The following is a 12,560-nucleotide window of genomic DNA, read 5'->3' on the forward strand; positions in this document are numbered from 1 at the left end:
GGGATTGGATAGGAGAATAGAAAGGAGAATAAAAAAATGAATATAGAAGAGAGGGTCATTGAAGAATTAAAAAAATTCCTCACAAAGTACAAATGCAAGATAATTCATAAATAAGAATGATAGCTATGAAAAGAACATGCTAACTTTATTATATACAAAAGGGTGAGAAGTAAGCTATCAGTTGTAAATCAGAGGCTACATGTGTACCTATTTTGTTTTGCCTTGTTTCTGGAAATCTTATTTGGTGTTTTCAAGAAAGAAAAAAAAAACTTTATCTCTTGTACTTGCATACTGTACATTTCAGAAAACTAGACTTATTTTCTATTTACTATTTTTATCCCTCCATGCCTTCACTCATGCTATATTACCATGCCTGGAACAGACTTCTAATCTCTATTTGTAGTAGTTCCTTTCTCTTCCTTCAATGCCTTACTCCCCAGATGTCATCTGCAGCATGAGCATTTAATAATCTACCTGCAGGTAAAGTAAACTTTCCCTCCCTAATTTTCTAACAGCACCATTCCTGATTCTCCTTTAATGCTACTGGAATGTTAACTTGCTGGCAAGAATTTCTCATTGTTGATTTTTTTGTATCCTCAATGTATTTGTTAAATAGGTACTTAATAGATGTCTGGTGAGAGGGCAGCTAAGTGGCTCAGTGATTTGAGACACAGACCTAGAGATGGGAAGTCCTAGGTTCAAATCTGACTTCAGACACTTTCTACCTATGTGATTCTGGCAAGTCACTTAACCCCCACTGCCTAGTCCTTACCACTCTTCTGCCACGGAACAGAATTAATTCTAAGACAGAAGGAAAAGGTTAAAAATAAACAAAGAAATAAACAAACATCTGGTGAATTGATGCAACAGACCAGAGATGGTGAACCTAGAGAAGAAAGTTGGGAGGAACAGGGCATGGAAGTTGTTGCAAGTAACTAAAGGCCATTTATATTCAATTTGGATGAAACTGGTAGGAGTTAAAGGCGGAAGATTTAGGCTTATATAAGGAAATTTTGGGGCAGCTAGGAGGTACAGTGGATAGAATGCTAAGTCTTAAGTCAGGAAGACTCATCTAGTATTCATATCTGGCCTCAGACACTTTCTGGCTGTGTGACCCTGGGCAAGTCACTTGATTCTGTTTGCCTTAGTTCCTTTATAAAATGAGTCAGAGAAGGAAATGGCAAACCACTCAGTACTTTACTAATAACAAAAACAAAACCCAAATGGGGTCATGAAGAGTTGACATGACTGAAACAACTGAACAACAACAAAAGGAAATTTTCCCAATAATCACAGAGAGGCTAATACTTCTTTCCTCTTCATTAAAGGCCTTTAAGCAAAGGCAGAATAACTGACTAAATGCTGAGGACATTATAGAATTTCTTTACCCACTGGTATCAGTTTCTTTCCAATTTTGAGATTCTGTAAAAATAAATGAATGTAGAAAAACAAACAAACAAAAAATGGATCTCAAAGTAGTGATCTCAAAGGGCATGAAGGCAGTATGGTCTTGCATATAAAATGGTCTATTTGGAGACAAGATGACCCAATCTCAAAGCCAAGATCCAATATTTATTATTGGTTGATCCTAGGCCACTTAACCTCTTTCAGTCTCAGTTTCCTAATATATAAAAAGGGCATAACAACAGCACTTCCTATATAACATTGTTACTTCTTAATATGTACTCTTCAGTACAGTGATGCTGGCCTCCTGGCTGTCCCATAAACAAGACACTCCCATCAGTTGGCTCTGGGCATTTTCTCTTGCTGTCCCCCTTTGCCTAGAACACTCTCCATGCTCAACTACAACTCCTGGTCACCCTGGTTTCCTTTAAGTCCCAACTAAAATCTCACTTTCTACAGGAAGCCTCCTTAATCCCTCTTAATTCAAGTGCTTTCTCATTTTTAAAATTATTTCCTATTAATCCTGTTTATAGCTTGATGTATATATATATTTGTTTGCATGTTGTCTCTCCCATTAATTTGTGAGATCCTTTGGCTTCTTTTTGTATCCCTAGTACTCAGCACAGTGTCTGGCACAGAGCAGACACTCAATAAATATTTATTGATTGATGGGAAACTTAAATGAGATAGTATAATGTAAATGTCTACTATTTATTATTATATCAAGAAAATAGATATTTGTGTAGAAATCTACTGTTTCTGTGGGAAAAAAGTGAAATAGGGAGCAAATGAGTGAAGATCAAAGGAAAGAGAAATGAAGGTTAAGGGGAGAAATGATTGCTTTTAAATACAAGAAGAAAACAATTCACTGCTGGAAAATAATGGTATAATATATCTATATATCTAGAAGTCTCATTCCACTAAATACAAAGCTTCTGATAAATTTTGGAAATACTTTGTTAATTTCATTCTTCAGAAGGCACTATTAGTGAAGAGAACTGTTATTTTAGACTGAATTATGACCAACAAAGAACTGGTTGGTGAAATAGAAAAAAGGACTCTTGAGAGAAAAAGACATAGTTATAATTGGTGACAGTCACAAAGTTGGGAATTCTGGTCATGGCAAATCATGCATCTAGATAGTAGGGAAGTGGATTTAAAGAAGGTATGATCCTATTTTTGTATTTGGTAGCACTTGGTCATTTGGCTATGAAGATGCTCTTAAGTTTCTTAAGGTAGGGTACAAAGTACAACAGTTCTATTGTACTGGAAAGTTAGAATGTAGAGACCCAGAAAAAGACTGCCTTTTTATCCAAAGATCAACATAATTAAATGTGGATAATCTTATTATCATTTGATTGGTAATTAGGTGACAAATTTATTGGTCAAAAAATCACTAGCATAAAAAAATACAAAATAGAATTTAGCCCATTTTGTCTTCTATACAAATACAGAATAGTGACAGTGATAATTAAAAAAAATTTTTTTTAAACCCTTACCTTCCATCTTAGAATCAACACTGTTTATTGGTTCTAAGGCAGAAGAGTGGTAAGGGCTAGGCAATGGGGGTCAAGTGACTTGCCCAGGGTCACACAGCTAGGAAGTGAGATCAGATTTGAACCCAGGGCCTCCCACCTCTGAGCCTGGCTCTCAATCCACTGAGCTACCCAGCTGCCCCCTGACAAGGATAATTTTTTAAATAAAAGCTATAATTATTTACCTATCCCATGAAAATCTCTAAATTTAATATTCTTATCCAAATGACCAATAAGTTGAAGTAGAAGAACTGAATCATATCATAATTGATATTCTAAGCTTGAAAGTAGCTGGAGAACTTTAAATAACTTCTACACTTAGCACTCTAATCTGGACTTGCTCTTCCAATCTGCACACAGATTTCAAGATTGGGCTCCCACAAGGCAGTTACTATTTCAGGTTTTAGAAGAAACTGTATATGGCTCCTCTTTCAGCTATAACTAGCTTACAGGCCAACACCAGTTTTGCTTTAATTCAGTACCTCTTGGTAAAGGCATCTACTCAAATAACAGGGCAACAATAATTCTGAAATATTTCCAGCTCCCTCTAACATACATACCAAACTCAGGTAACATATTCTCCAATAAATATATCCAAGGTCTTTTAAAGGAAATGTCAGGTGACTGACAAACATTCGGGGGTCCCGAAGGGGTGAGGAGAATGGGAGATGGGGAGAAGGACGACATGCTTCAGGAAGGCCAATGAAGCTGGCAGCAGAGGCAAGATTTATTGGTCATGGCTAGTATTTTATAGAGAAAGTGACATAGGCTAAGAGATTAGATAAACTTTTTACATGGACAGTGGTTAGTAATGATTTACAGTCTGTACAATGACTTAGTTTACCTCCTCGAAGAGAGTTTTCTATAGGATAATAAATCAATATGTCAATATGTAACTGTATAACAGAATTTCTTATGGAATTCTTGCACCAGTGATTTCTTGGAAGGACATTTAGTATTTGGGAAGGAATTGGATTAAATTCTCATGCTGGGAGGGGAAGCTACATGTCTGGCTCTAGCTAGCTGATGGCTCTGATTTTATTGGGGCCTACTCTCACTACTGGGGGCTACAAGGAAGAATGACATAAACTTAAAGTACAATAGTAGTGGGGTAGATGTGAAGGGAGCATATATAGCCAAGATGAGTCACAACTCTGAACCTATGAAGCCTTGATCTCTTTTTTCCCCTCTGAAGAGTGATTGTGAGTGAGTGTGGTGATTGGTTGTTCTATTGCTAGACTGGGCTATTTTGTCTATTGAGCTGACTCCTCATCGGGCATGGTGTTTCTCCTGGCTGTGTTAATTCAACTGTACTAACTGGGCTCAATCTTCAATGTACTTATGTTTCTATGACCTACAGCTTCAGGCTTATCAGTGCCTTATTGTGCTCTTTTAAAAAGGGCACAGATTCTTAACCTTGTATTGGCAAAAATCTCTCTAGTTCTTCTCCCTCCCGGCTTTATAGTTCTGAAGTCTGTTATCTCCCTTTCTGGAAGTGGGAGAGAAATAAGCATATTAACAGTGATGAAAAAAGCACAGGTTAAGATTTAAAAAAAGAGAGAGAGAGAGAGAGAGAGAGAGAGAGAGAGAGAGAGAGAGAGAGAGAGAGAGAGACTATCTCCTATCCTCTTCAGTTATGAATACACTTTCATTCATTCTTTTGGTATAAAGCATACTTTGATCCTAAGCAAGTCACTTAATCTCTGCCTGTTTCTTCATCTGCAAAATGGGGATGATAAAACCTACCTCTCAGGGTTGTTGGGAGAATCAAATGAGATAATAATTGTAAAATGCAGTGGACTGGCACATAGTAAGCTCTACATAAATGTTAGTTATTGTTATTATTACTTGCAAAATGCTGCATTTCAAAACTTTATTAGACTTGGTTATAAAAAACAACGTATTTTTATACATTTGAATTTTCTTTGTTAGTAAATCAAGAGGAAAGTGTACACCAGTTAGAAGAGCACCCAGTTAATGGGTTTAATTAAAAAAGAAGGAAATTGGGTTATCTTACATAGATATAGTATTGTTCCGAGAACTCATGTTAAGCTCTACAACGGCACTAGAAAATGAAAGAAGTGGCCAACATGCTTGCATTTTTTTCGCCCCCGAACCTAGCTGCAAAGCTCCAATCATTTTTTAGAAGTACGTCTGAAAGTTTCTCATCTGGATCGACTGTGTCCAAAATAATACATCAACCAGAGCAGGCATTTAAAAATGTTAAGTCAAAGTCAGAGCCAAGTGGGAGTAAATAAACAAGCCTGGAGGGCTAAGACTCAAGGAAAGCAGCGTTTACCTTTCTCTCACAGTCCGGGGTGCCAGGACCTCCTTTGAGTTTCTCTGTACCACTGGTGACTCAGCCCGACCTTCCCTCCTCAGGTCCGACAAACAGCCACAACATCCCCAGGAAGGTGTCTTAGAGACAGATAGCAACAAGCCGGTCTTCTCTCTTCCTTTTGGGAGCCTTGTCGCTCATCGGATGACGTAAGACACTGAAACTCGCAGCCAAGCAGAAGACCGACAGGCAGCGCGTTACGTCATTCTCGCGCGCCGGATGTGACACTCTCAGAGAAACGGCAGAGCGTGGTCTGGTTTTACGGTTTCCTGTGGCTCTGCAGGCAGTGAAGGTTCTCTGCTTTTAGAGGAAGCGGCTGTGTGCGTGGGGCGGGGTCTCCCAGGTAACTGTGGTGGTGGTGAGTCTTTTTCTAGAGTGGTCCCGGCATGAGCAGTTAGTCCCTGTTTGCGTGGAGCAACTTTCCTTTTCATAAGTCGTGAATATCTCTGGGGAGCTGGGAGTAAGGGAGGATGAGGGTGCGGGGCCTTCAGCTTTGGTCCAGCGCGGTGGGAGTACTTCCCCTTGCCCTTTAAAAAAAAATGTCCTCCTCTCCTCGCCAAAAATAAATAAATCTAAACTAACAACCTAACTACGAAAAACTCAAAGGAGAATAGGTGACACGAATTCAATCATGTTACGTTAGGACTACGAAATTCTAGTTTTACGGAAGGGGGAGGAAAGGGGAATTTAGATAGCGCCTAGTGTGTTCCATATACTTTTACAAATTATTATCTCATTCAATGCGATAACCCAACGAGGTAGGTGCTGTTGTTATCCTCATTTTACAATTGTGGAAAGGAAGACAAGCAGAGATTAAGTAATTTACCCAGGGTGGCACAGCTAATGAAGTGTGTGAAGCCGATTTTGATCCCAGCTCTTCCTCGTACAGGACTCAATTCACTGAGCCGTCTATCTACCGAAATTTATAGAAGGGAAAGTAGAGACTCGGGTAGTCTAAATGTCTTCCTGTCGCCCTTTGTTACCAATTGATTCTTTTGAGATAAATAGTGTTGAGAGATTTGCAACTATGTAGTATCACTGGGTTAATACTGATGTTAAAAAGATGTTTTGCTGTAGCATTCAGCTTGAGGATTTTTTAAAAGCCCAATGTCATTTCACAAATGGGCAGCTAGGTAGACCTTCGGACAAATCTCTGGGCTTGAAATCTTGAGATCAAATGTGGTCTTAGACTCATAATAGCTATGGGACACTGGGAATCTAATTTAACGCTGTTTACCTCAGTTTCCTCATCTGTAAAAGTTTACCTCAGTAAACTCCAAACGAGGTTCCGAAAAGTGGAACCTGACTCTAAAATATGCACACAATCATATACATGCATTTCATTCTGCACTAGTAAACTTTCACTTATCTGTCAAGGAGGGGGTTGGAATGTTTCATCATTATCTTTTGGAATGGTGGTTGGTCATTAGGTTGAATAGACTTCTTAAGTCTTTCAAAGTTGTCTATCTTTAATATTTTTTTGTCCGTGTATAAATTGTTCTCTTTATTTCACCCAGCAAGGGTGTCCAGGTTTCTCTAAAATCATCACCTTCATTTCTTATGACATAGCAATATTATTATCATATTTATATACCATAATCTGTTCAGACATTCCCCGATTAATGGGCATTCTTTCAGATTCTTGCACCTTGCCACCTCAAAAAGAGGTATTAAAATGTACTTCCTTAAAGTCTGTTTTGCTTAGTACTAATCTTTCCCTTAAATTATCTTCAGATTACTCCTTTTCCCATTTCTCTCTTGCATGAATTATTTATGTACCCAGCTGTGCCTTTGTTTATTCTTATCTTCCTTAACCAATTCAGATGAGATTGAGCTTCAAGTGTCAGCTGCCCTCCCCACCTTTTCGTCCTTTTTATATATCTCAGAAACTGAGATGCACAAAGTATAAATTATATAAACTATATAAATTCCCCAACTCTATTTTCCCTTTTCCTCAATTCTTGTTTTAGATCTAGACAGAACAAAACCATTCTCAGGCCTAGTCTAAATAGACTCCCTCTTTGACCCTTGATGATGTTAGGATTCAGAGGGGACAGTGTATAATCTCATATTTGAATGTAATAAGTTTAATCCTGTTGAGACCCTAATCTTTGTTTAAATAAAAAGGTATTTACCTTTTCAAATTTCTCTTAACTCCTTGTTTGAACTTCTAAGTGTTGCTGCAGCTTTGGTCTTTTCATCAGGAATTCTTAAAAAAAGACCTCTATTTTGTTAAAAATCCCTTTTTTTTAAGTTGTATGACTATACTCAGTTTTTCTAGGTAAATTAATTTTAGCTATAAGCTTGGATCCTTTGGCTCCTGGAATATGGTATTGCAGACTCTCCTTTGCTTTGTTTTGGTGTCTGCTAAACTATGTGTGATCCTTATTGTGATTCCTTGGTATTTTTTTAATTTAAAATTTTTCTAAAATTCTTTCTGACTGCAGGATTTTTTCTTTCCCCTGGAAGCCCTGGATACAGGCAATAATGATCCTGGGAGTTTGTGTTTTGGGGTTTCTTTTGGGAGTCGACCAATGGATTCTTTCTATTTCCACTTTGTTCTCTGGTTGTAAAAGATCTGAATGGTTATATTAGATTCTAACACCTTGTATTTTATTTCATCCATTGAAAAACATTATTCTGAGAACGGGTCAGTAGACTTCATTAGTCTGTCCATGACATAAAAAAAGGAAAGAACTCCTACATTTACTTTCCAAATATAATTAAAAGCTTCTAGAATTAGTTGAGGCCTTTGGCTGTGGTCACTTAGCTTGAAACATTTTTTCAGACATGACATTAAGATTGTCTTATGATTATTACAGTTTTTTTTCCTTGATCTGTTTTCCAGCTCAACTATTTTTGCTATGAAATATTTAAAATTTTCTCCTATTTTTTTCACCTTTTTTACTTTGTTTTACTATTTCTTGATATTTCATGAAATCATTAGCTTCTATTTGGTCCATTCTGATTTTCAGAGATTTGCTGATTGGGCAGGGTTTTGTCTCTTTTGTGCCAGGCTGCTAATGCCCTTTTTAATTCTTTCATCCCTTACTCTAATTTCTTTTCCAATTTTTTTTTCTCAAATGCTCTCCTTCAATTTGTGAAAAACTCTTGCTTCATCTCTCCCCAAAAATCTTACTGAGTTTGTGCCCAGTCTGTTTTTTTTTTCTCTAAGCATTGCTTGAAGATGCTTTAGAGTCACTTTCTTCTGCAATTAATATCTTGAGGGTCCCTATATTTTTTGGCTTTCTTTAAATATCCAGTTCTTAGTCCCGGGCGAGACACACAGAAAGAAAAGATAATGCTTTTTCATTGATTTCAAACTGACTTCAAATCATTAATGATTATCCTTTGGGCACAGCCATCCAATCAAGTCTCAAATCACCCAATCCTCAGATTGTCTAGTCTTCATCTCTACAACTTTTCCACAAGAATAACTTAAGAGGGGGCAGCTAGGTGGCTCAATGAATAGAAAGTCAGGACTAGAGATAAGAGGTCCTTGGTTCAAGTTTAGCCTCAGATACTTCCTTGCTGTATGACCCTGGGCAAGTCACTTAACCCCTATTGCTAGCCCATGCTGCTCTTATGCCTTGGAACCAATATGCAATACTAACTCTAAGATAGAAGATAAGGGTTTTTAAAAACCCTTATATTTTGCCTTAAAAGGAATTTGATAGAAATCCCACCCAAACATTTTATATAGCATTGGAATTAATTGTCCTTTTAACGTTTAGTAGAAGTTTCTTGTAAATCCATCCTATCCTCATTTCCTCCCACTTTTAGGGAGGTCACTTAAAGATTATTCAACTTCTTTTTCTAAGATGTGGTTAGTTAAGTATTTTTTTCTACCTCTGTTATTCTCAGGCAGTTTATGTGTTTTTTTAAATATTCATCTACTTCACTGAGATCGTTAACTTTATTAACCTAGAATTGGGCAAAATAGCTCTAATACTTGCTCTTATTTCATCTTTTTTGTTTTAAATTCATCTTTTTCATTTTTAATACTGGTAATTTGGTTTTCTCTTGTCTTTATTTTAATCAAATTAGCAAATGACTTCTTTGTTCTTTTAAACTTTATTTTAATTTAAATTTTGTTAGTTTTTCTTGATTTTCTAGCATTTATTTTGATGTTAAATTGAGGTTTAAAATTTTTTTTGGTTTCCTAACTTTTTTTGTTTGCATGCCCAATTTGTTTTCTTCCTCTATATATTGATGTATTTAGAGATATAAAATGTCCCCTAAGTTCTACTTTGAGTGAATCCCATAAATTTTGGTGTATTCTCACTTTATTACCATTATTTTTATTAAAAGTATTGACCAATCATTCTTCAAGTTTAAATTATTTAGTTTGCAATTAATTTTTAACATCTACTTCAAACATACTTTATTGAATGATATTTTTATTGCATTGTAAGAAAAAGATGCATTTAATATTCAAGCTTTTCTGAATTTGTGAAGTTTTTATGCTATAATACCTGATCATTGTTTTATGGACACCATTCACAGTTAAGAAATTGGTTTACTCTTTTCTATTCCCATTTGGTATTCTATCATATTTAACTTTCTAAAATTCTCTTAATTCCTTCTATCTTCTTTTTTGTTTATTTTGTGTTTGGATTTATCTAGATCTGAGAAGGGTACATTTAGATCTCCTACTTTTAAAGATTTACTTTTTATCTCCTCTTGCAATTCATTTAAGTTTTCCTTTAGGAATTTAAATGCTATACTGTTAGCTTATATATGTTTGGCACAAACATTAATGCATTGTCTATAGTATCTTTTAAGAAAATGTAGCTTTTTTGCTTGTTATCTTTTTAAATTCAGTCTATCTTTGATTTTCCTTTGTTTGAGATCATGATTGCCACTACTGGTTTAATTTTGATTCAGCTGAATTGTAATTTTTGTGAAGTGTTCCAGTTTTTTAATTTAACACTGTATGTGTCCTTTGGTTTTAAGTGTTTTTCTTATAATCAACATGTTGTTCAATGATGGTTTCTAATCTATTCTGTCATCCTCCACCATCCAATAGGCATTTACCTATTCCCGTTCACAGTTAAGATTGCTGTGTATTCTCCTATATCCTATTCTCTTAAACTTAAAAAAAATTTTTTTATTTAATTAGATGATTTAGAATATTTTTCTATTGTTACAAGACTCATGTTCTTTCCCTCCCCTCCCCCACCCTCCTCCCTTATCTGATGCACAGTTCCACTGGGTTAAACTTTTTTTTAACCCTATCCCTTAAAAGTCTGTTTTGCTTCTGACTCCTGGCTCTCTTAATATATCCTTTTTGACAATTAAAAATTCTAAGGGACTAGCTTCTGGTTAAGGAAAACAATTTATTGATTATGCTATCATTAACCAATAAATTAATTGGTCATTGATCTTTCAGTGATTAAAGACAAGGAAATCCCCTCTTCAGTAAGTCCCCCTTTGCAGATACATAGACCCTTGGAGAGGTCATTATTCAGCTCCTCCTTTAGACATCCCAGAACATCTCTAATTGGTGACTAGCCAATAAGGAAGTGGTCTATCAAAATTCTTAAACCCTCCCCATCCCCTAGTGAATGGTTGGTAGTTATCTTCTAAGTCCTTTGCATCCTTTATAGGGGTGACTGCTAAGTCTTATTTGATTTAGAAGATGGCTCAATAGTTTCTTGAGTCCTTTCTTTCTGGTTGCTTGAATCCTAGGTTCCTGACCTATGTTGTAATTAAAATAGTGTATGGCATAAACTGTTATAATTAAAATTGTTGTAAACTGTAGTGAGTTAAAATGGTGGAAGATATAAATTGTGATAGATATAAGAGAGGGTGAGTAAATTTGACCACAGAAAATGTTTCACTACAGTGTCTTGGTTTTTAATCAAATATAAGGTTGTCGCCAGGGAATATATTCCCAATCATGAATATGCCCAAGTCAACTGGGTTTTATAGGGAATTTAATTAATAATACAATGAGTAATCAAAGAAAGAGAGAGAGAGTAAGAAAGGAAAAGTATGAAGGGCCTTAAGCCAACATGGCCTAGACCTGAGTCTTAAGAGAGAGAGATCAGTCAATCAGTCTTTTATCACTCACCGCAAGGTCTGTCTAAGCAAGGATTCTAGTGACACCAGGCCAGCTCTATCTCAGCTGACTTCACCAGAGAGAGTTCCAGTCAGAGTCCTTCTCAAAGAGAGATCCAGCCAGAGACTGTTTCAAAGGGCCTCTCTCCAGAGCCTGCAGAGGGACAGAGTCCCCTCAGAGGAGCTCCAGCGAGACCTCCTTAGAGATTGTCCTCCAAGAGCTTCCCTTCTCCAGAGCCTCTCTCAAGAGATTCTTCCCAAGCGATCCTCATCAGAGATCCTCCAAAAGGATTTATCTCCAAGGATCCAAGGATCTATCTCCAAGGATCCTTTGCTCAAGAGATTCCTTTTCTTATATAGGGGTTTTTTTCCTATGTCATCTCCCCTAATTTCTTCCATCTACCAATCACCGTAGATGTTTTCTAAAAGACAGCCCATCTGAATTCCAGCTAAGTCGACTAATCCCCTCAGTAAGTCTGAACCAGAGAAAACACTACTGTGTCAACTAATTCCCTCAGTAAGTCTGAACCAGAGAAAACACAGCTGAGTCGACTAATCCCATCAAGAGAAAACCTGCCCAACCTCTATAAGTATATAACTGCTCTCACAAGTTCCCAGCTTGCAGTTGTAGAAACTCTTCTTGTCTCTTTCCTGGGTTACAATAATTCTTACCCTAATCATCTCCCTGCACAATACAACTTTTCTTCCTCCCCTTTTCTTAGAAGTGGGGATGATCAAGGAGATAAACCTATACCTAAACAATGAGGTAGTTCTGTGTGTTATCAGATCCAGGTCTCCATCAACATATAGTTACACAAAGAACAAAAAAAGATGACTGGGGATCTTCCACATAGCTTGTTTTTTTAAAAATAAAGTATATTAATTTGAATACAGTACTATGAGCACTATCCTGCTTGTCTGTTTTTATTTCTGAACTTCCTTCTATTCTTTTTGGCATGTATTTGAAAAATTTCATTGGCACTTAAAAAAAAATAACCATAGCTACTACCCCCTTCTTTTATAACTTCCATATCCTATCTTTCTCCTAATATGAAAAAAATTAAAATTCTTCCTTGTAACAAACAAGAATGAGCAAAACAAATGTTATGAATGTAGTTTGCAGTCACATTTTGTACTTTTAGCCTATTACTTCTGATGAGATGTGAGAAACATGATTCATCATCTTACTCTAGATTCATAATTGTTAATTACTTTGATCA

The 12,560-nt window shown here is 36.4% G+C and overlaps 2 protein-coding genes across 9 annotated transcripts in view; one reads left to right on the forward strand and one right to left on the reverse strand.

Moving 5' to 3' along the window:
* Positions 1–5,463, reverse strand: part of ZCRB1 (zinc finger CCHC-type and RNA binding motif containing 1) — a 39,067-nt gene extending 33,604 nt beyond the window's left edge. Inside the window, exon 1 of one of the 2 annotated variants that reach the window (XM_001362107.4) lies at positions 5,239–5,463. The gene's annotated coding sequence lies outside the window, so the exon portion shown is untranslated. The remainder of the gene's footprint in view (positions 1–5,238) is intronic. The other variant, XM_007503150.3, reaches the window with a different exon arrangement.
* Positions 5,464–5,477: 14 nt separating this feature from the next.
* The window catches only part of PPHLN1 (periphilin 1), a 176,985-nt gene continuing 169,902 nt past the window's right edge, over positions 5,478–12,560 (forward strand). For 2 of the 7 annotated variants that reach the window (XM_007503151.3, XM_007503152.3), the window contains exon 1: positions 5,478–5,620. The gene's annotated coding sequence lies outside the window, so the exon portion shown is untranslated. Of the gene's footprint in view, positions 5,636–12,560 lie in introns of all 7 variants that reach the window. The other 5 variants (XM_007503153.3, XM_007503154.3, XM_056798996.1 and 2 more) reach the window with 4 other exon arrangements.

This window comes from Monodelphis domestica, chromosome 5 (assembly GCF_027887165.1).
Source record: "Monodelphis domestica isolate mMonDom1 chromosome 5, mMonDom1.pri, whole genome shotgun sequence".
NCBI classification, from domain to species: Eukaryota; Metazoa; Chordata; class Mammalia; order Didelphimorphia; family Didelphidae; genus Monodelphis; species Monodelphis domestica.